The following is a 24,801-nucleotide window of genomic DNA, read 5'->3' on the forward strand; positions in this document are numbered from 1 at the left end:
AACTAGTCAGGAGGAGAAGGTAACCACATACACCACAAACCCAGTCCCACATAGACCTATCGCAACTGTAAACCAAACACAAACACAGAAAAACATTCCCGGAGGCCCTAATTACAAACACACCACACCAACAGAGGCCTCCAAAGCAGACCTCAAGCAACCACAACCTCCAAACATAGCACATACAACACATAGTACACAAAGCTGGTGTGCCAAACAGTCACAGGCCAGAAGGAGAAACAACATGCTTGATACAGTTGTAATAGGTGTCTGTATAGGCAGACACACTGCTGTCCCACTCACCAGACTGAACAAGGTAAAGGGTAGAGTAAGCTGCCTGTAGGCTGCCACAATATGCCACATAACACAAGTACGCAGGTCACCTCAAAGCAAGCAGAAATATGATGCACCCATTGTCCATGCTGGTGTGAATGACCTGAGATGTACCTCCCTGGACTACATGAAAAGAGACATGGATGAGCTCTCTGAGTATGTACTCCAGGCCGGTATGACACTGGCCATTTGCAGCATTCAACCCTCACCAAGAATGATGCCACAGTACAAACACAGAATGATCAGCTTTAACAGGTGGCACAATTACAGCTGTCAGTCCAAGAGGGTCTAATGTCTGTCTGCTTGAGATGTCATGCATGACAAGCCATGCTGCTGTTCCAGGGATGGCTTGCACCTGTTACCCCTGGGCATCTGGATACTGGATAAGGCCTTTGCCACCTCCATAGAGCCGTACGTAGGCAAGGCCGAAAAGACTAACTCACCACCCTAGAAAACATAAGTAGTAAGAAACATAACGGTAATGCTGACCAATGCCAGATGTGTAAACTGCAATATGCATTCTCCCGAGGCACTTCCCAGTATGGAGAACATCGATGTCTGTGCAGTGACAGAAGCCTGCTGCAAGCCTACTGACAGCACACCAGCACTACCAGGTTATACCACATATCATGCGTTATGACCCCAACAACTGGACCAAAACATCAAAGGAGGGGGAGTATCCATATGCAGCACAGACACCCATATGGCCAGGTAAGTGACAATGCACGAAGCAGCGGAGACCACATATGTGCACCTAACTGTAGTCAAAACTGCTGTACAGTCTGTAGCATACGACAGACCACACTCTCACTCACAGGAACCCCACCCAGACATCCTGAAGAGACTGGACAGTATGAATGTCCCACCAAATACCAAACAAGGTACTCACAAATTACCACATAGGTGGTAAACCATTATGTATGCAAGGAGTAATCAGGGACCTAGGGACACAAGTCGACAGTAACCTGTCATGTGACACTCACAATGCCAATGTGGCTAGGAAGACCGTCTATATTGGACACCGTATCATGAAAGGATTCACATCTACATCAACAGAGGTCACTGTGCCCCTGTACTGTTCCCTTATCAGAACCATAATCTGTTACAATGACTCATATGGGATGTACAGTACCTGACATCTGGAGCGGTTAGGAAGACCTCAAAGGTACCTCACCAAGAGGATAAAGGGTGTCAAATATATGTCATATGCTGCCTGGCTGTAGACACCCCAGCTGAATGCAGTCACAGACTGCCTACACAGAGGCATTGTATGTCTGTTGTACAAGGCCATGTCCAACACAGGAGTAATGGACATGCTCCACCCCAGGAAATCAAAGCCATTGGAGCTGTGAGAGTGACAGATGTCAGCCTCAACACATAATGAAATAGGATGTGCTGGAGGGACAGATACATAACTCAGAGGCTCCCCACTCCCTGGAACAGGATCCCAATCCATGTTAGGCAGAGCCCCTCACTGACACCCCTCAACAGGAATATTGCCAAGTGGATGGATGATCGTAGATGTACACTGGGGGTCTTCACTGTGTCAGGTCCAGACAGAGGCACAGTAAAGAAAATCATAAATGGCCATAATATTCACATAGCAAGGGCCGGAGAAAGACACACACACTCTGGCTAGGCTTATTAATGCCCTAGGCTGGATAGCCTAGTATGAACCTATGAACCTATGAAGATACAAATTGTACAGGACACTAAGGATAATCACAAGGCTTACTCGACTGATGGTAGGAACCATGTTGGGAATTCACAGATATGCTCCGAATCACCCAGATATTACAAACAACATACCAAACACCCACACATATTGCCAACATACAACCTGACAGGTGCAGTGCAAACCCCCCTCCCAGAATGCAAAATATCTATCCCAGCAGACTGCTGGCCCCCTGACATTGCAGATGCTGAGGTAACAGCCATCATCTACAAAGCAAAACACACAGCAGCAAAGGTATGAGATGGTGTCCTGGGCTGAGGCCAACATGGACTCCAAGAAGAATGGAATGCCAAATCACACTACTGCCCAATGTCAGCCTTACCACAGGATATGTACCCAAAGAGCAGTGTACAACAACAGTGGTCCTTCACAACAAAGGTGTTGCCTGAATGGATACTGGAAACTACCGCTTGGTCTGCACAGCTATGGAAAGGATCAGTATGTACCACAGACATAAAGCTATCGGGGACCTACTGACACCGGACCCTACCCAGTGTGGCTGTCGTAAGTGCAGATCCTGCCCCTAAACATGTTTGACCCATTTGAAACAGTCATTAAGGTCATTGATGAGGGCAATGTGGTCCACACTGCGTAGCTGGACCGTGCAAATGCTTCCAGACAATACCCTATGAGTTCAGTATGGATATGTTCACCAGCTTAAATATAAACCCCTATGTCAGTAGAGGGGTTGCAAACCAGACCAAGGACAGAACTGACATGGTCAGACATGCTGCATCCATGTCAGACTACAAAGCAGATATGAGTGGCATCCCACAAGGCTTGGTCCTGGGATCTCCCCCGTTCCGTATATATGTCCCATAGGTACAGGCCAACATGGAAAGACTGTGACTGAACATGTATGCAGAGGAGTACAAACTGCCCACCATATCTGACCCCCAGCTGACACAAGCAACCCACAAAAGGGCCACATAGAAACAGACAACTGGAGCCATAGCCATGTCAGCAAGCTAATTGCAGAAATGTGTATAGACAACCACCGTGGATATACACTAAGTGCCCACCAATTACCACACAGGTGTTAACCCATTACGTACCTAACATGTAATGAGAGACCTGGGGACACAAGGTGATAGATATCCTGCATTGGACAAACATGTGGCTGTAGTGTTCGCAGAAACATACCATATACCCACCCAATCATGAAGGTTGTCAGATCTAGATAAGGGGAGATCACTGTGGCTCTGCAGTCATCCTTCATCAGCATCACAATTGACTACAATAGCCCCTGTGGGATATACCTCAGCAGACACCTCCATCAACTGTAAAGTCCACAACAGTACCTCACCAGGAGTAGCAAAGAGCATGAACAGATGCCATGTGTTGCCTGGTTAAACAAACTGCAGCTCCACACACTGCCATACTGCCCACCCAGAGGCAAGCTGTGCCTGATGTATGAAGCCATGTCCAAGCTGGAATCAATGAACATGCTGCACCTTGTACAATCTGAATGGCAATGAGCTATGCACATGAGAGACCTGAACCCCAGCACTGACATACATAGGACAAACTGTACTGAATGATCCATAACATAGAAGCCACCCCCACTCTTGAGTAAACTCCCAGTACAGGTTAGCCAGAGAGTCACCTATTGACACCCCTCAAGAGGAATCCTGATGAGTGGATGGGAGATGGTAGGTTAACCCTGGGTATCACTGTTATGTCAGAGGTAGACGGAGGCACAGTATACTAACCATGACATATGTCATGGCAAACTCCAGTTACAATGTGTGTCGAAGGACAAACACACTCTGTGACTAGCATCAGAAATGGCCTAGGGAACATCACTAGTGTTTGCCAATGTCCACCTATGTTGTGGAATACACTACCAATGTTGGACGAGCCTGGTGTAGGTAGTCCATATCTGAACATAATGCAACATGGTCATAGGTGCACAACTGGCCCCTACACAGTCTGTTGTGCTCACTATGAAGATGTCAAGCAGTGATAGGACTAAAGCCCAGGATACTGTCCACCACAGTGAAAGTACTGAACCAGTACACTATACGGTACTACAGTGTTAGGTCATTATGAAAGGATGTTGACAACTGTATGCAGAGTATCCCATGCAATCCCTGCAGGCACAGTATAATTCCTGTTGTGGCAGACACAAAGCAGTTGGCCAGTAAGTACACAACATGACACCCAACACACAACCATAAACATGAGATATTGTTGAAGTTCACACCCACCCAAATATGTGGTGGACTGCAGAGTTCAACATATGGAAAGCTCACACTGGGCATGCTCGCACACTTTGATAAATGAGGCATATGTCAGACAACATGCCATGGAAAGGCTGAACTGGGCATGCTCACACACTTTAGGCCATATCTCCATTTAGCAGTTGGCCACACATATCTGGTATTTGTACGTGTCATTCCAGGAACTAACCACAACACAGCAATCTGCCCAGTGCACACAGTAAATGACTACAGAGACATAAGTGATATAGTGGATCGCCCTCATATTCAAACACACAGATACACAAGTTGTTCATAGGAACAGGGAATGCTATGGCAATAAAGACATGCAAACAGTCTAACAGCAACAAATATTGTGCATCTGACAATTAAACATATGGGTGTAGAGGTCAATACTAGGCTGTTTGCCCTAGGGAATGACAGCTTAGCCAGCGTGTGCTTGGCATCTGCATCCCCAGTACAGTAGGCTACTGTGCCACTGTAAAGTAGGTCACATAAGGCAACATGTGAGGCTAGTGAGCTGTGCCTCTGTCAAGCAGGGGCACAGTGGAGATGCCAGGGTTTGAATGTGCTAAGCCACATCCATGTTGTTGGTGTGTGCTGGAAGAGGGTTGCCGAGGACCTCTAACAGTAAGTGGGCATCAATAACAGACTGAGGGGAGCCCTATCTGCATTGTCTGGACAATTCCACTGTCAACACTGTGTTGTGATGAGTATGTGGGATTGAAGTGTCATGCCGGTACTGTATAGCACATGGACCCACAAATTGTAGTGGCTGTAGGGTCAAGTTGTAGAGGCCTGAGTAGTTCCCACACACAATATGCCTGTACCTGATGTTAACAACTGGAATGGTGTATGTGAACACCTGCATATCCCGGCACTGTTCCCAGGGAAGCAAAGTGTGTGTCCTGGATGTGGGAGTGGTGTTCTGGACTGGTTTTGTTGTGTGTTACAGGTCCTGTGGTCATGAAGCATGGTATAGAACATAATCTGCCAGTGCGATGTGCATATCTGACCCTGAAGTAGGTGGCTGCAAATGCATATATACGCTATCCCCCACCTGACAGGTAGTACTAGATGTACATACCTTTGTAGAAATAAAGATGTCAGCACCCTATAAATACTGCAGGTGCAGAACAGATGCCAGTAATTCGGATAGCGCGCTCTGCTAATGCATCACCCTCAAGTGCCATAATATAGTTAGGTAGGAGTTTGAACCATGCAAATGCTTAGTGTGTGTGTGGGTGAGCAGGGTTGATGTGTGAGCAAGTCTGTGTGAGGGAAGTGTCCCTTTTGGCAACTGTGAAAACACTCTACAGGATGCACATTCCCCTTTCTAAGCACTGATGTCAGCACCCTATAAGTACAGCAGGAGAAGGAAAACCTCCCAGTAATGCGAATAGCGCACTCCGCTAATGCATCTGTCACGAGTGTCATAACATAGTTAGGTAGGGATTTGAATCCTGCACCTGCCTAGTGCGTGTGGAGGGGGGGGTTAGTGTGTGTGCAGGTCTGTGTGATGGAGGTGTCCCTTTTGGCAACTGGAAAAGCACTCTACAGGATGCACATTCCCCTCTCTAAGCACTGATGATGTCAGCACCCTATAAGTACAGCAGGAGAAGAAAACCTCCCAGTGATGTGAACAGCGCACTCTGCTAATGCATCTGTCACGAGTGTCATAACATAGTTAGGTAGGGGTTTGAATCCTGCAACTGCCCAGTGTGTGTGGAGGGGGGTTAGTGTGTGTGCAAGTCTGTGTGAGGGAAGTGTCCCTTTTGGCAACTGGGAAAACATGCTACAGGATGCACATTCCCCTTTCTAAGCACTAATGATGTCAGCACCCTATAAGTACAGCAGGAGAAAGAAAGCCTCCCAGTAATGTGAATAGTCCGCTCTGCTGATGCATCTGTCATAAGTATCATAACAAAGTTAGGTAGGGGTTTCAATCCTGCAACTGCCCAGTGTGTGTGGAGGGGGGTTAGTGTGTGTGCAAGTCTGTGTGAGGGAAGTGTCCCTTTTGGCAACTGGGAAAACACTCTACAGGATGCACATTCCCCTTTCTAAGCAATGATGATGTCAGCACCCTATAAGTACAGCAGGAGAAGGAAAACCTCCCAGTAATGCGAATAGCGCGCTCCACTAATGCGTCTGTCACGAGTGTCATAACATAGTTAGGTAGGGGTTTGAATCCTGCACCTGCCTAGTGCGTGTGGAGGGGGGGGGTTTAGTGTGTGTGCAGGTCTGTGAGACGGAGGTGTCCCATTTGGCAACTGGGAAAGCACTCTACAGGATGCACATTCCCCTCTCTAAGCACTGATGATGTCAGCACCCTATAAGTACAGCAGGAGAAGAAAACCTCCCAGTAATGCGAACAGCGCACTCTGCTAATGCATCTGTCACGAGTGTCATAACATAGTTAGGTAGGGGTTTGAATCCTGCAACTGCCCAGTGTGTGCGGAGGGGGGTTAGTGTGTGTGCAAGTCTGTGTGAGGGAAGTGTCCCTTTAAGCAACTGGGAAAACATGCTACAGGATGCACATTCCCCTTTCTAAGCACTAATGATGTCAGCACCCTATAAGTACCGCAGGAGAAAGAAAGCCTCCCAGTAATGTGAATAGTCCGCTCTGCTAATGCATCTGTCATAAGTATCATAACAAAGTTAGGTAGGGGTTTGAATCCTGCAACTGCCCAGTGTGTGTGGAGGAGGGTTAGTGTGTGTGCAAGTCTGTGTGAGGGAAGTGTCCCTTTTGGCAACTGGGAAAACAATCTACAGGATGCACATTCCCCTTTCTAAGCAATGATGATGTCAGCACCCTATAAGTACAGCAGGAGAAGGAAAACCTCCCAGTAATGCGAATAGCGCGCTCCACTAATGCATTTGTCATGAGTGTCATAACATAATTAGGTAGGGGTTTGAAACCTGCAAGTGTGTGTGTTTGGATGAGGGGAGTTTTTGTGTGTGCAATTCTGTATGAAAGACATGTGCTTTTTGGCAATCAGGAGATCACACTACATGATGCACATTACCCTTTCCAAACACTGATGATGTCAGCACCCTATAAGTACAGCCGGAGAAGAGGAACCTCCTAGTAATCCGAATAGTGCACTTCGCTAATGTGTCTCTCTCACATGTCTTGACATAGTTAGGTAGGGGTATGAATCCTGCAAATGGCAAGTGTGTGTGTGTGTGGGGGTAGTAGGGTGTGTGTACTTGCACGTGTGAGAAAACAGATCCTTTTGGCAAATACTACAATACATCACATGCTGCATATTCCCCCAGTAAACACAGGGGATGTCACCACACTATCAGTACAGCCAAACAGGGCTACTTGGCCAGTAATGCCAATAGTGCGCTCCACTACTGGGTCTATTACCACTGTCAGAGCACAGATAGGTATGTTTTGGAAACCCACAACTGCCACGTGTGGTTGTGTCACACAATATGACCATGTGTGGGTTGTTGTGCATAACAATGCATGCCATTGCCTAAACCAGCAATGGCAATGCACACATGATGTATGTGTGTGACACATACACATATATACCTGTGACCTTCAGTAGTTACCATGTCTGACACATGCCTCAAGTGGATAAATGGTATTCGCAATGCATAACAATATGACTGTGTCTTACTGTGCAGGGGCCGCACGCGGTATTTGTCTACACAGTGTGGGTTGTATATGGTATAATACCTACAGCAGGGGATACACATCTGGTCTGGGCCATATAGTCTACATGTAGTCGATGAACAGGTGCTGCATGTTCCCACCTGTTGTGGGAGTGGTAACATGTTGTTCCACTGCAGTTCAGTGACCACATGCTGGGACCCTGTCAGCTAGTGTGTTGTAGCTACAGTAATGCTCACGCACACTATTTGGCTGGATGCAGTCCAGCCATATAAAGACATTTCTTGAGACTGTCATATTGCCAGTGTTGTTAGGGAGGATAGGTGGGTTTCCTGTGTATGGGAGGATTGTGTGTGCCAGGCTATGAACCAGAAGGCAGTCCAACACACTGTTAGCTGCTCATGGATAGGCCCTGATGCTTTGTGCTGTGCCAACAACCTGGAGGTGTGTGTATCTGTGGTGCCTTGGGATACCACCCCCCCTGTCCATGTGTATTACATGTGTAGGGGATGACAGGCATGGTATGAGGTATAACCTGGCAGTGATGGGTTGCACCTGTGAGCCATGAATCAGGAATCTGGTACTGCACAGATATTGCAGTTCACCATGCTGAGGACAGTGTCCAGTACATGCATCTTGCGGTGTACACTGCTGGTGTTGTGTAGCATCACTGTTAGTGTCCTATCCTGTGTGATACCCGTGGAGGTGGCTATATAATCCGTGTCCTGCAGTAAAAGGCACTATGTGTGTATCAAGGGGCTTCGCCAATGTACAATGGCCCATGGGTGTCACGTGCAAGCTGCCCCTCGCAAATCATTGTGGCTTCCCTAGCATGTAAGCACACATTGACAGCCATTGGATACCCTATGAATGACATTGGAGATTGAGCAGAATGTAGACATAGAACACCCTTCCTACATATTGTGGTAGCATACCTGGTGAGGGTATGATGGCAACCAAGATCAGGCTCATACTGTCCCGTACCACATGCTGAGAGATCCCTTCTATGTTCCCTATCATGTAGTCCAGGGAGGTATGTCTCCGGTCATCCATAGTGGCATGGTCAATGACTGAGTCATATGTGTCTATGCCTCTGACTGACCTGTATGCATGTGTTTTGTGGTGGACCATAGTGCCCCACAGGCATATCACTGTGACCTTCACCATGTACAGCCTGTTGAGCGGGACCCCACTGCAGCGGCCAAGAGAGGTACCTGACATATCTGTAGCAGGTGTGTGGTGTAGCCCTACAGGCTGTGAGTGTGTGGCACATGGGATGTGTGTGCCATGTGTGGCATGTGCTCTGTTCCGACATACCGTATGCCTGTGTGCCAGCTGCGGAGGTGTGTGATGCTCTGGCAGGATGCTATTCTGAGTCTCCAAGTATGCCCCAGTGTGTTCAGATTGCTGTCAGTGCAGGTCTATGTCAGACTGGTATTGTAGTCACTGTAGTATGTCATGCCTCCTGACAGGGTATGGCAGTACTAGGTTCAGAGTGCTCAGTCCCCATATTGGCTATGTGGTGGCATACCACACATGTGTTGTACGTTCCTGGCCAGGTGAGAGGGTGGACTGCATACATGTGGCAGCTGTGACATTGCCACATGACTCACATAAACCACAACTGGACCATAGAGGTGATTCACAGGTTACCTTTGCACATGCTACCATAGTAGTGTGATTGCCATGGTGATTACCAACACATAGGGCCAACGGGGAACAACATACTGAAGGTGTGTATATGTGGGTGTACTGCTACTGATTTCATAGCACTGGCATATATGACTGCACACGTGGGTAAATGCCAGGTAAGTCATGTGCAATGTGTCACAGGCAACGTACATGCGAACAGGACAGACAGTGACGTTCTGTCATGTGGGAACTTGACATACGTATAGTACGCTATGCAGATGTCACTAGGATTCCACAGAAGCACTGTAACTCTGCATTGCAGGTGGAAGCAGTGTTCCAGGGAACCCCAAGCGAACATGCATGCAAACAAAGCTACAGTAAGCAGGGCTGGAAGTAGTCCATTGTACAACAAAGAAGGGGTAACACTTACAGTAGGTAACAGTGCAAATATGTAGGCACTATCAACATGTACCCAGGAATGCACAGCTCAGATGTCCATGGTAGAACTGAAATTATGTCATAGTTAATTGTGATTTGTATTACATTGGTACTGCACACATATCAACATGCACAAACATCCACATTGCATAGTCGTTGTGGGCAACTTGCCACCATTACTGTACATGTCCACCATTGCGTATCACTACTTGAATTAGCTTCCCCCCTGTGCTACCTATGTATGTGGCTATCTGTTGACATCCTTACCACCGGTATGCAATAATGTGCAGCTGTTACACTATGGTACTTACTATGGGTATAGATAGCAATTCAGGACAGTCATACGGTTACTGCATCAGGCATGCTGGGATATACACACAGTCATATCAGCACACTGTACTGTTACCAACATGATACTACTAATACACTTCTATGTAGTCACCCTGTGCATCAGCAACATGTTTACCTGTTCCTGCACTGATGTTGGAGATTGCAGGAGGTGGCACAGTTTCATCATATGCACAGGGTGTGAATTAGGTATGCCTGAGTCTGCCACTGATACTAACAATTGACATGTGTGTGTATGTGTGTTGGTGAGGGACAGCAGTACAGGGTGGGGCACTGTTGGTGCAGTGTGTGCATGTATGCGGTAGCCCTAGGTGTTAACATTTCACATGTGTGTATGCACACACACAGTTCCACCTCATGGCTGCCATATACAGGAGTTTGTGGACAGCCACAGACTGCACCTGGCAGGTCATACAGATCAGTGTCTGTGGGCACGAACACGGTACCTGTGCCTGGCAGGGGTGCTACGGACTGTATCCGGTACTAAGCCAGACTGGGTACTTTCATCAGAAGCGGGAGTGTGTTGACTGGACACAGGTCCCTGTTGGGACTGTCCAGAGCCACGTGCACATGGTCTCCTGGGGCATTCCGATGACAGCACAGACCCAGCATTGCTGGGGCTGCTGCTGGCATTATGGGGGCGTCCGTGGGCCTGTTGTCGTCTGCGCCGACTGCCAGCTGCTGCTGTTGCTGGCATATGGCCACGTCGATGCCGCAACCATCCACCATTGCCCTGGCTCATGGACATGTAGTTGTGGAACTGCTGTAATATGTCCCCACAACGTCTGTCTATGACATCAGTGAAATTACGGATAACATCCGCGATGTCACGCATACTGTCAGTCATGGCTGTGCGACATGCTCTCAGCTCCCTCAGACCCTGTCTGGTGTATCTTTCCATACGCGACTGTGCCTGCATGACAGCCCGAAACATAGCTGAGGTTGACAGACCTCTTTGGGCACGTCTGCCAGAGGCAGTACGCCCATGGATGCTCCCACGAGAACCCATGAGCAACTGTCTGTGTGGTACCATCGCAGGACCCTGCCCATGGCTGCTGTGTGGGGTAGCATGTGCCACAGATACCGCATTACCCTGGTCAATGCCCACTGTATCCTGTCCATCACCTAGGGACAATGGTGACATAGGATGTACTGGCAGGATGACTGTGCGCAATGATGGGGTTGACAGCTGTGTACTGTCAATTGGCTGACCAATGACAGACCCTGACACACCTTCCTGTGCCATTACACAGATATCATCATTATCAGTACCTGTGGCACCAGATTCAGGTTCCCTGCTGCAGGACACCAGAGCAGCACCAGAACCTGTGGGAGAAAGACAGGAAACACAGTTTACAATGTCTACACAATGTTACCAGTGATGCACTAATGCACACGTGGACACATGCACACATGGACACAGGTGCACATGCACACATGCACACGTGGACACAGGCACACATGCACACGTGGACACAGGCACACATGCACACATGGACACGTGCACACATGCACACATGCACACGTGGACACATGCACACGTGGACATGTGCACACATGGACATGTGTACACATGGACACATGCACACGTGGACACACGCACACATGCACATGTGGACAAAGGCACACATGCACACATGCACACATGGACACATGCACACATGCACACCCCGCAGTATACACACAGAGCACTACTGAGTTACACTAGTATTACTAGCATTACTAGCACTATCACGACTATTATAGGTATTGTTAAAACACACTCACCAGCATGGATGGGCTGCCTTGCTGTAACACCGGAGGGACCTGCAGAAATGAGGAGATTAATGTCAGTGGACACAACTGTGCCATTGATACTGCATATGATACAGTGCAGCAGTACACCAGTTGCCTTTCACATGTCAGCTGCTGATATTGGCAATATCACACCTGCACAATTACATACTATGTTGACATCTACATACCACGGACACACCTTACACATGCATAAACTAACAATGTACAGAACAGTCAAGTGTACATATGGCATATTACCTGTACACTCCATGTCGTGTTGCTGTGTGGATCCAGCCTCCATCATGATGCAGGTGTGTTGCTGTTGATGTTCCGGGGCTGGAGCCACAACACTTAGGAGTAGCCCCTCCAGTCTGGTGAGGGGGGGATGTGTGGCCACCCCACCTCCTGTGGCGACCTGTTGCCTGTGGATATCCGACGCACGCTGACGGACATTTCTGATTAAATCACTGCAGTGATGTCGTACCTGCTCATATGTCCTATTATGCGTGCCAGTGTCATTTACCCTACGGACAAGGTCTTGCCACAGTGCAGCCCTCTCCTGCTGATTCTGGCTGGTGTGGGAAAACAGTATGTCATAATCCCGCACCAGGCTCTGGTGTATCTCCATCTTCTGCAGCAGAGTAGGCAGGATTTCGCTGATGCACCATATCTCTGGAAGAGAACACAAACAGGATATCAGCAGACTATGTCAGCAATATATGGCACACATACTATACATGATACTCAACTGTAGTGATATACTACTACTCCCATATGTAGCACGTGTGTCTCTCTTGGTGGATACACAAGTACATGGCCAGATATCAGTGCTCAGCCAACACCTGTGCAACAATACCTGCCACATTCCATACAACATAGTAGCATGCCCCATCGGTCAGCACACTGAGACAGGTCCAATGCACAACCTCACTCTGGGGGTTCATACCAAGGTACTGTATGTGGAACACCATCCACTAGTGTGATCTGGACACAAATTACTCGACCTGGATATACATATCCCACCACCACCACCACCAGCACAGTAGACTACTTTGATATATATGTGATTGGACAGATATTCACTTGTTAGGACTGACATGGTATCCATGCAGCCCATTGGGCCAGTGGAAGCCACAACCCACACTGCTGACCCCTTTGCGAATGCTTCCCACGGACATCCCGAAGAATGCATTGAACATGCACACACATTTCTAACCCAGACCCTATGCACAAAGGTTAGGCATCCTGTCTGGTGGACCCCAGCCAAAGGCAGATTGTATAACAATAGAAGGAGGCTACTGCAGGACAGAGCAGATTCACATAAAGGGAAGGCATCTGTGGTCAGCACTGGTAATAAGCTACGGTCTCTCATAACAACATCCACGGCCTACTCTGGGAGGGAAATGGCCACGAACACTATAGATAACCACAAGGCCTTCTTCAGTTATGTTAGACATATGGAACAAATGTCTCAGATATGCTCCGAGTTACTACACACCTACTTAACATTCACTGAACACACAGATATTGGCAACATTCTGGCAGACAGGTTCAGTGCACGTTTCCCCCCTCCTTCTCCCCCACACTTAGAAATACTTATCACAGCTGAATGTAACCTCCCTATCATCTCAGATGTCTAGGTGAGGGCTGTCCTCAGCAAAGCAGAACACTCAGCATCAATGTGACCTGATGGTATCCCTGGATGTGTGCTACATGAACTCCAGCAGGACATATAACCGCATATAAGACTGATATTTAACCTTGGCCATACTACGGGATATGTACCTGAACACTGGCATACAGCAACAGGGGTCCCACTCCACTAAGGAGGCACCTCTACTGACCCTGGGAACTACCGCCCCATAAGCTTAACCAGCCTGGTCTGCAAAGCTATGGAATGATTCAGTATGGGACACATATACAACGATATTGTGTACCTGCAGACACTTGATTCCACCAAGTTTGCCTTTGTGATGGGCTGATCCAGCCTTTTGAACCTGGTTGACCTTTCAAAACAGTCACTACAGCCATTGATGAGGGCAACGCAGTCCATACAGCCTACCTGGACTTGCCTAAGGCCTTCAACACAGTACACCACTCAGGCATCATAGACAAGCTCATTAGCTTACATGTTACTACATATGTCACATGATGGGTTGCACACTGGTTGACATACAGAATCCATAATATAGATATTGCGGGAGCCATGTCAGACTCAATGCCAGTCACATGTGGTATCCCACAGGGCTCTGTCCTAGGACCCCTCTTGTTTGGCATTTACTTCTCAGATGTGAAAGCAAACTTGTGCGGGTTGTGGATGACAAAGTTCCCAGATGACTGTGAACTAAGCGCCATAGTTGTTACACCAGCTGACACACACATCCTACAGACAGGCCTCACTGAAACGGACAACTGGTGCCAGGATCATGGCCTAACACTGAATGACATGTAATGTATAGACATCCCCTTTGGGTGGAACTAAGTGCACACAACATATCACATGGACATACTTATAGATACAGACCTATGACACATATGGAGGGTTCACAGTATGTAGACTATTAACTTGTTACTTTACATTACCTGTGTTTGTCGCAGCTGGTTGCGTTACCATTACTACAGCTTCCTGCTGTTGCTAGCCCAGCTTGGTACTGACACTGCTGACAGCTTCAACTTAGTTTGTGTACCGTGTGGTGTTGTTTGTCTTCTTATTTTATTTTTTTTTCTTCCTCTCTCTCTCTCTCTCTGTCTGCCTCCAGACAGTGCAATGAAAGTATTGCATGTGTGGAGTGTGAGTACAGGATGCTTTTGTAGGTATCTGCATAAGTCCATGTGATGGCCTCTGCACCAATTGTAAGCCAGCATTTGCTAATTGCATGCAGCCAGTTGTGTACTGATTGCAGTTCTCACTGTGATTTCAGGACAGTGCTATAAAAGGGTATGTGAGATAGGCATTGCCCTTTCAGATTGTAAGGGCGGGGACCATGCTGGTATGCTTTGGACACTGTTCTGTGAGTGTAAAGGTTAGTATCTCTCTCATGATTCAGGCTGTGTTGTAGATTCACATTTCTCCATTCCTCTCTCCTGTTTCCTGTAGAAAGTGTGCATGCACACTGACACCTATAACTATATACATATATATATATATATATATATATATATATATATATATATATATATATGTAAATATACATACATTTATATATATACATTAACTGACATTATTACCCACTAGCTACCAACTAGCATGGCTGTTTCTGTTCACACACTACTATTATGGAAATCCACTAGTTTTGACAGTAAGTATAAATGACATGCTTTGGGTACTACACATCCTGTATTCCCTTTACATTCATTCCTACTATTACAGGATATATTTATTTTAGCACAATGTTCTTGTATAACAGTCATGGCTTAGTGGTAGGTCATGCAGACTACTGTTTCCAAGGTCCTGGGTTCGGTACTGACAGTGGGATTTTATTCTGCTTTTGAACTGACTACAGGACCTATCAATCAGAGTGACTAAGGCACTTTTAAGCAGTTGTAACCGGGTTAGCTCTGGTTTGCGCGGAGCTCCCGCATGCGCACTGGCGTTCAGCTCTGTGCACACCCGCTTACAACCGCTTAACAGTGCTTACTCTGGCGCACACCCGCGCTATTTTCTTTGAAAGAAATGAAAATGGGAAGACAGGAAAGTGGTGAAAAAGGGGTCACAAAGAGGGTAAGACAGTAGGGAAACAAGCTTGGGTTTTGCAGGAAGGATGTAGGTAAGGCCCATAGCTGCCCATTTCTTCATCAGCAACAGCTGTGCATTTGTATGTAATTTGGTGTGACATTTGAAACCTTCCACCCCTGAGAAAGGTGTCAGGACAACAATAATACTTGTTGTACAGCCAGTTGTAATTGATAGTTTCCATGTCCAGCAGACATGTGTGCAGAATGGGCAGCTATGTATGGGGTGTAATTTTTTTGTGGGTACAGAGTGCCCTTTTTTTTTTTTTTTCAGGTGAGATATGTCAGGTGAAGGAAGTCGGTATACCTGGGGATGTAGGTTGGGTAGGTCAACAGACAAGACAAACAAGACGCATACAGGGGCGGTGTATGACACATGTGGGGGGGGTTACACAATTGACGGGGACGGATGTTTGGATATCCAGAGCCCATGAGCCCACAGATGGCAACAGTGGAACTGATATCCCCACCCATGGGCAGTTTCCACTGTTCCTTCACTGCCCAGGATGGGGCTGTGCTGGGGGCTGTGTAGGCCGGGCAACAGGCATGCCCGTAAGTTGTGCCACCTGTGCCTGAAGCTGGCGTAGGGGCCCAAGAACAGAGTCCCGGATCTCCCTACGCACCACAGTCCGGGACGCTATGGAGGGTGAGTGGTGGTTCTCCTCCAGCCACACTTGCAGAGGGGGGATGGGCCCCATCCCCTGCAGTGCTTCCACCCGCAGGTGGCACAGGGCCACCGGAGGAGGGTCCAGACTGGACACTAGTGCCAGGTGCACTCGCCAGCTGAGGTGGGAGAGGTGGGTCCGCTGGAACCCGCCTTCCCTGTCATCCTATGTTTTGCATTATGTCATGACAGTTTGGGTTAGTAACATACAATACCATTCGCAATTAGTTGTAACAGCATGCATTAGTATTCCCATTAACCAAACACCCAGATATTCACACCATTGAACAGCGAGCATAACACATATGTAATTTGAACAGCAATACACAGTCCAACAACATGCAGGGTTGATTGATGGCAACAGGCCATCAGGTTTGGATGTATGAACAGGGCAGATGCATCAACGTACATGCAAATATTTATGACCCAACAGGACAAATGTCCAGGGGTGTTAATTGTGATTGAACATACCAATTTTACGTGGAATGGATTATATGTGGTTATAGGGTGGGGTGAAGAAAATATTATTAACAACTTCGAATACCAATACATATGCTGTACATTTCTAATAGCTGCAGATATATACACACTACTGTTCTAACTACAGTTTCCTATATGATAACTACTTCAATTTGGTGATAGGACTGTTACTGCTACATCAATATACATTTTTTTGTTATTCATACACATTCATATCTGGCTTTGTTCAGCTACATCATCCTGCTACATTTGCTTTATATAGCTATAGACAACTGTGGATGTTTGGTATTTCAGACAATCATACTATCTGCATATTGCAGACTGAGAGTAACATATCCAGATTTTGTGATGCACATTCCAGCTGCAGCAACACTTTGAACACATTTTGCAGTTTGGTTCTGCTTGTCACATTCATTTCATTCTGTACTGACTGCAGTATACTTTATTCAGGAGTTATTACTACTTTATTGGTGGATTCATAACTCATTCTCACACTCTCTCACTTGTTTTCATTTTACTATTCAGGATGGTACTTACTTCTAGGCTTTATTGACATGTTTTACCTGTAGTTATTACAATCCTTTCCAGCAGTCTCACTTCTGTCATGTTTCAGTATTTCAACAGGGATATATTTCACACATGTGATTTGCTCATCTTTTGCAGCTGTACTTTTCAGCCTGCTGCAGGTTGTGTACTATTATATTACAGGTGGGACATCTTTATTTCAGACTTTATTTCAGACATTTTCATTTTTCTGTTTAGATTACAGACTGCAACACACTTTTGTAATCAAGCAAACACTCTTACACTGTTACTTGCACATTTTATTACTTAGTGACTACACTGCACTCTTTTGCTAACGGTTATACTTTTATATTTCTTTACAGTTACTGGGAGTGGATTACTGACCTGCCTGGTGGCACAACCGCACCAGCCTATCGCCATAGGCTCTGCGGTTCGCAGAATGGACACCTGCAGCTGTAATATAAATGAAGTAATATTGGAATACACATCTCCACAATATCAGCTAGTTTAATTTCTTACATACATAATTAAATGTAACTTACTCAGTAGTGGGGCGTTGGGCATTTGCCGGGCCTCCTGGATCCAAAGGTTCAATTGGTCCTGCTTACGTCTCTTCAGGTCTGCATGGTGGTGATGGACCTGCTCACCAGTCCTTGGAATCCCTGGGGCACTGGTGATATCTTGAGCCAACCGGTCCCACGCCTCAGCCCTATATGCTCCCCAAAGGACCTGGCCCTGCATGAGTTGGGCCTCATGATTGTGGACTAGGAGCCAGACCATGTATCTGGACTCCTCAACGCCCCACCTCTGTGCTTGAAAGCAACTACCCTCACCTACTCCTGACATTCTGGCTGCAAGTTAGTTCTACAATCATTTATGCTGTGTATTCCCGCCTATGGGGCTTATATATGCCATTTTTCCCACACTTATCTGTGATTGGCCATTTTGGAATTGTATCAACTTCACAAAACCTGCTTTGTCATGCTCCACTTTCTATTCATTCCTATATATTTGCTATTACTGCATTTCTAAGTACAGCTGTCATGGCTTAGTGGTTCAGTACCTTGACTATGGTGCATGGTATCCTGGGTTCGAACCTGGCCACTTTTTTTTATATTTTATGACTGTCTAGACAGGCTAGGGGGTGTGTCTGTGTAAAGGCAGTTTTGATACTGCTTGCTCAATGTTGCCCATCGGTTAGCTTGTTGGCGCGGTGCGCAGCTCCACGAAAACGAGGTACGCTGGTTTACGCTTCATTTGGCTGTTAGCACGCATATTACACTAGGCTCAGCTAGGGGCACACAGTTTCAGCGTGTTAAACCACTGCTCACCTACAGGCAGATGCACTCACCTTGTTAAACTGCAGCTCAGCTATAGGCACATCCTGCATTTTTATTATTTTATCTCACATTTCTTCATAATAAATGGCCTATATCATTACATTTTACATAAAATATAATTTTATATGTGTACATATTTGTCAGGGACTTGTTTTGTGCTTATTTTACTAAAAATAAAAATTGATGTTGTGGGGGCTCAAACCATGACTGCCTGCTCTTCAGCCGACGTCTCTACCGCTACGCTACTGCTTCTTGGCTTACTTTGCATATTTAGTTCTTATATGCTTTTCCACTGACTGCTAACTGTGGCTAAGCTATTGGCACGCCCGTGCAAACGAGCGCACTCACGGGCAAACATCTTTACAATTTTAAAAAAAATATATAACATGTTCATTTATATATTTTATGTTCATAGTCTGTGGGGGGATGTGTTGTGTTGTGTTTATTCACATTTACATGGACTCTGTCGTGGGTGTTTACTTTGGGCACTTTTACTCTTCTGGGGGCGTGTCCGCTTGCAGGGCTCGGCCTACGAACACATCCCCTACTGTCTTCCATGGACCGTGTTAGCCTTAGGTGTGATTCAGCATGCCCTCATGCATATGCATGACATGCTGACGTCACACCGTTTAACTGCAACCTCTGTGTAAGCCTTGTATCTCTTACACGGAGGTTTTGTGAATCCTGCCCATTGTTTTATACACTATTTTAACTGTTTGACAGGGGAAACTGAAACACAGGAGATTAACTTGCAAAACTTCAGAAGAATGTTTGAGGTTAAGTTACTTTATAGTTGGGCCATAAACAAAAGATGTTATCTCTCAGTTTCAGTGCAGTAACAGACACAATGTCTAGAACTAGAAGTTTTTTTGCATTGTCGTTACATGTGGAGGAATGCAAATTATTTTACGACTTCGACCATTTGCCAAATATCTGAGGCTATGTATTTTTCACAGGGAGATGCTAAATGCTGGCAGTTTCTAGCAATGAAGTTTTTCACTTGGGATAGTCAGATGACAAACATGATGTCATCATGCAAGTATCCCAGCAGCAATATTTGAGAACTCTCTGAGAGAGAGAGAGAGAGAGAGAGAGAGATGGTACATTTTATATTTTGTCTTTGACTGACAAGTACATCCACTCACCACACTCGTCTGACTCAGGAAGTAAGTTTACTAGGATACAGCAATTCCTCTTAGATACAGTTAGGAATGTAGTTAACTATAGCTTAGATGTTTTCTTTGTTTATTTGAGACTGTCCTGCAATGTTGTTTTAAATATTTCCTTTGATTTTGAACTCTGAAGTTACTAATGTGATGATTTACTGAGTATTTTCTTGTTCTTTTATTATTTACTATTAAAAATATTTAAACCTATATTTGTGGCTGATATTTCTGAGAGATATTTGAGCTCTTAGTGTACTTGTGTATCTATTTAGTGATGCTATGCAGGCCACTCCTAATAGCCTTGCTCTTGGTCAAACTACCATTTGTATTAACAGTAGCATTACACAGTAAGATCGGACACCCATTTCTAAGGGCCATAAAGTAGCTGATAAGTAGTGGCTGGTGGCAGGGAAAACTACCTTATAATCTGGGCAGAAGGAGCATAGCTAGTAAACCTGTGCCATCCTTTCCCAGGTGTGTGTGTTTGTGTCTACATCAAATCTCAAAGATTGTGTGTGTGTGTCAGCTACTTGGGCAGGGACACGAAGCACTGCTTGGACAGAGAGGGTGCTGGAGGTCTTGGCTTGGCCACTCAGCTGAGATCTCAACTCTATAGCTGTGCCAGTGGGGAGTATTACTGGGGATCTGGAGAAAGAGGGAAAAACCAGCGCCAGACTGACTTTGGTCTCTGTGTGCTCTTAAGGGAAATTGCACTTTACTGTGTGTGCACTTGTAATCCTCCCAGTGTGTATGTCCCTCACTGTTGCCACTGGTAAGGATTGAGGATCCTTGATTACTGGGCCAGTGCTGGGATGTCACATATTAATTGGTGGGCAGTTGTGGGATATCCACATCACATATTAATTGGTTGGCAGTGATGGGATATTCACATCTTAGGATTCAGTGTTGTGGATATTGAATTCCAGTTGCCTGTAAACAGTGGTCAATGACGAAGGTGTTTGTACTGTCAATTAGCCACACAGTGAACATTCAGAATTTCATATCACAATAGTTTTATTTTTTTTTTTGTTAGGTTAGTTAGCCATGGAGAGCAGGCAAGGATGTCAGCAGAGCAGTATAGCAAGCTGACATGGGGCCAGTTGACTGAGATGTGCCAGGCTAAAGGACCGGTGCATGCCATCCTAAATAAACCAGACATGATTGCAGCTCTAGTCACAGCTGCATCACAGACCAGCAACTAGGAGGACAATCAGACTTTCCTTGGAGATGTCCAACTCTCAGAAACTGGACAGTTCAACCTTTCCACAGAGGACTTAAAATCTGTCTGGAGTTAAAGAGACTTGAACTGGAGGCCAAACAGTTAGAACTAGAATAAGCAGACAGACTGAGGCATTTGGAGGCTAAACAAAAGGAGAAACAGATGGCACTAGAATCCACAGAGAGACTGAGACATCTAGAAGCTGAAGAGAATGCAAGGCAGAGGCAACATGAGAAGGAGATGCTAACTCTTCACCAGGGTCATGAAGGTAATGAGGAAGGGAGTAAGTGTACCCCAGAAGCAACAAAGGTCAGTAAATGTCTTCCACAATTTACAAAGGGGGATACTTTTGATATGATTGAAAGGGTATGTAAACAGTATAATGTTGACCAATGGCTCAGGCTACAGTTCCTGACCATTTTACTCCATGGTAAAGCTGTAACTGCTATTTCTAAATTGTCTGATACTGATTGCTTAAATTATAATACTGTTAAAAATTGTCTTTTAGAGTATTTTAAGTTAACACCTGAAGCTTATAGAAAAAAGTTTCATGAGCATAGACACAAAGCAGATGAAAGTGTGTGTGTGAATATATTGCTGAACTAACCATTGAAGGCTTCACAATGGTTCACACCTATGAACCTATGAACACAGAGTCAGATGCTTACCCCATGCCTTGGACAGATGAAGCCCTGGAGCAGTTGGGTGGGGCTAAGTATCTTACCACTATTTATCTTACCAAGGGCTACTGGCAAACACCCTTGACTCCCAGTGCTAGAGAGAGGTCAGCCTTTGTGACTTATTTTGGCTTGTATGAGTTCACAAAGATGTCATTTGGGATGAAAAATGCCCCAGCAACTTTCCAGAGGTTGATAGATCATATCCTAGCAGGAGCAGGAGATTTTGCCTTTGCTTACCTGGATGATATTGCCATCTACAGGCATTCCTGGCAAGAGCACCTTCAGCATGTCTGGGTGGTGCTGGACAGACGACAGAGGACAGGGTTGACCATTAAGCCCAGTAAGTGTCAGGTGGGTATGGCAGAGGTCTTCTACCTGGACATAGAGTGGGGAGTGGTATGAAAAGTCCAGAACCTGCCAAAGTGGAAACCATTCAGGCATGGCATCCCTGTTATCAAAAAGCAGATGAGGGCATTCTTAGGGACAGCAGGGTACTACAGAAAGTTTGTCTCCAATTATAGTACCATCGCTGCTCCCCATTTTGATCTGACAAGGTAAAACAGGCCAGATAAAGTAGTGTGGACCCTAGCATGTCAGCATGCATTTCAGAAGCTTAGAGGAGCTTTGGGATACCCCCTGTGCTAGCCAGTCCAGATTACAGCAAATAATTTGTTGTGCAGGAGGATGCTTCAAACTATGGGGTGGGGCATGTACAAAGCCAGGATTCCTCAGAGGAAGAAGAGCACTCAGTGGTATATCTCAGATGTAGGCTCCAACCCAGGGAGGAATGCTATGCAGCTGTAGTAAAGAAGTGTCTAGCCATAATGTGGACACTGCAGAAACATCAGCCTTATCTGCATGGAAAATAAATCACTGTAGTTACAGGCCACAATCCCTTAACATGGCTACATCAAGCCAGGCAGAAAAATGCCAAGTTACTAAGGTGGAGTCTAGGGTTGCAAGCATATGATATGACAGTGCAGCACCACAGTGCAGTTAGCAATACCAATGTAGATGGGCTCTCAAGACAGGGTATTGTATGGTGTAGTGTATTCCCAGATAGGTTCACACTCTCAAGCAGTGGTTCTCAATATAGAGGATAGTTAACTTAACTCCTGACAAAGAGCAAGACATGATAATAAATATCTCATGACATTCAGTAATTAATGTTTTCTTTGCTAAATGGTGTGCATATAGTACATCATTATACTGAACATGCTCAGAAGGAATTACAGCAAAGACAACCATAACTTCCACTAAATAGTACAAACATGCAAGAAAGTCTCATAACACAGGCCCATTCACATTTTCTGATGATTTTGTATCATGCCACACATTAAGAAATGATGCAGAAGCCCTCATCTCCTATAAAGCACTGGAGTTCTAGGGCAGCCCCGATGGTGCAGCGGTTAGTGTTGCCTCCTCACAGCAAGAGGTTCTCCAGTTCAATCCTCAGCTGGGGTGCCTTCTGTGCGGGGTCTGCATGTCCTCCCTGTGGTCATGTGGGTTTCCTCCGGGTGTGCCGGTTTCCTCCCACATCCCAAAGACATGCTATAGGTGGACTGCACACTCTAAATTGGCCCTAGGTGTGAGTGTGTGTATGTGTGTGCCTTCTGTGTAAGGTTGGGTGCCGGGCTGGCAACTCAACACTGTAAAACTCTACTGCCAATCATGAGCAGGCAGGTGTTCTGGTGTGGCAAGCCCTAACTGGGAAAAAGCCAGAAGAAGAAGTGTAAAAAAATGGTAGTAATAGATAAATGGTTGTATGAAGACATGCAATACAGATCATCATTATTTGGAACACAAGTAATGCCTGTGAGCAATCAAAGACATACTCAGCATTTGCATCATTCCACATTACAACACATGCCAGGGTAGATATTGAAGAGATGTGCATCAAGCATTGATGTTACTGAAAGAGGCATTTCAGTTCTGTCATGAAAAGCACTCTTGAAGGGATTACATCAGTCATTTATTATAATGCATATGGATCCCCTAACATTGAGTGTGAAACCATAAAAATTTAGCCCTGTGACTGTGCCATAACCACTTCCTTTGCCTAAGCTACTCCTGTCTGACACAGTTATCCGACAGACAGATGTTACCAGATTCAAACCCCTGCCATTCTCACCGCACACTATTTAAAGCTGGGTACTGACTGCATCTGCCACAGGAGATAACAATGGAGCTTGGCAGAAATAACAGAAATCAAGCTGAGAAGTAAAAAGGGGGTTTTGATGTTAATTTATGCAATCAGAACTTGTCAGAGTGATGAAAAAAGATGTAGCTATGTTAATGTACTTACAGCTGACAACAATCCGTTATTAGTATTGGCTGGCCAAGCCAATCTTTTCCATTTACATTGTTTTGTACACACACAATCCCATATTCAAGCACCACTATATCTGTGTGGATATGCTATACAAGTCAGTACTCACTGCATGTGCCACAGGAGCACTCACAACATAAGAATCCCAGATCACCTGTTTCACTGTCATGAAATCCCAAAATCTGTTGAAAGTTATTTGCCCAAAATAAAAGCTGATAATAATAACTTGATGTAATGGTGTCTGTGTCACATCAGTACACTCATATAATACTGTCTTGTTCTGGAATTACACAGTTGCCTATGTAAGCCCACAGACTAACAAAATGTGTATGCATCCCATGCATCACAGTGCAAGTCTTAATACAACTGTGAGACTCCACCTAAGTGAAGCCGTTGCATCACATGACTGTGTTGCAAACCAGTTGTTTGAGGCAAAAGTAATGGGAAAGCCTTTGCCACTGTAACTGTACAAATTACAGCTGCGGTGGGTGTCGTTTATGTATAGCAGTACGCTGACACACAAGCATTATAGTCACTCACTGTGGGTTTTGGACACC

This window comes from Protopterus annectens, chromosome 1.part0 (assembly GCF_019279795.1).
Source record: "Protopterus annectens isolate FY-2018-M chromosome 1.part0, PAN1.0, whole genome shotgun sequence".
Lineage (NCBI taxonomy): Eukaryota > Metazoa > Chordata > Ceratodontiformes > Protopteridae > Protopterus > Protopterus annectens.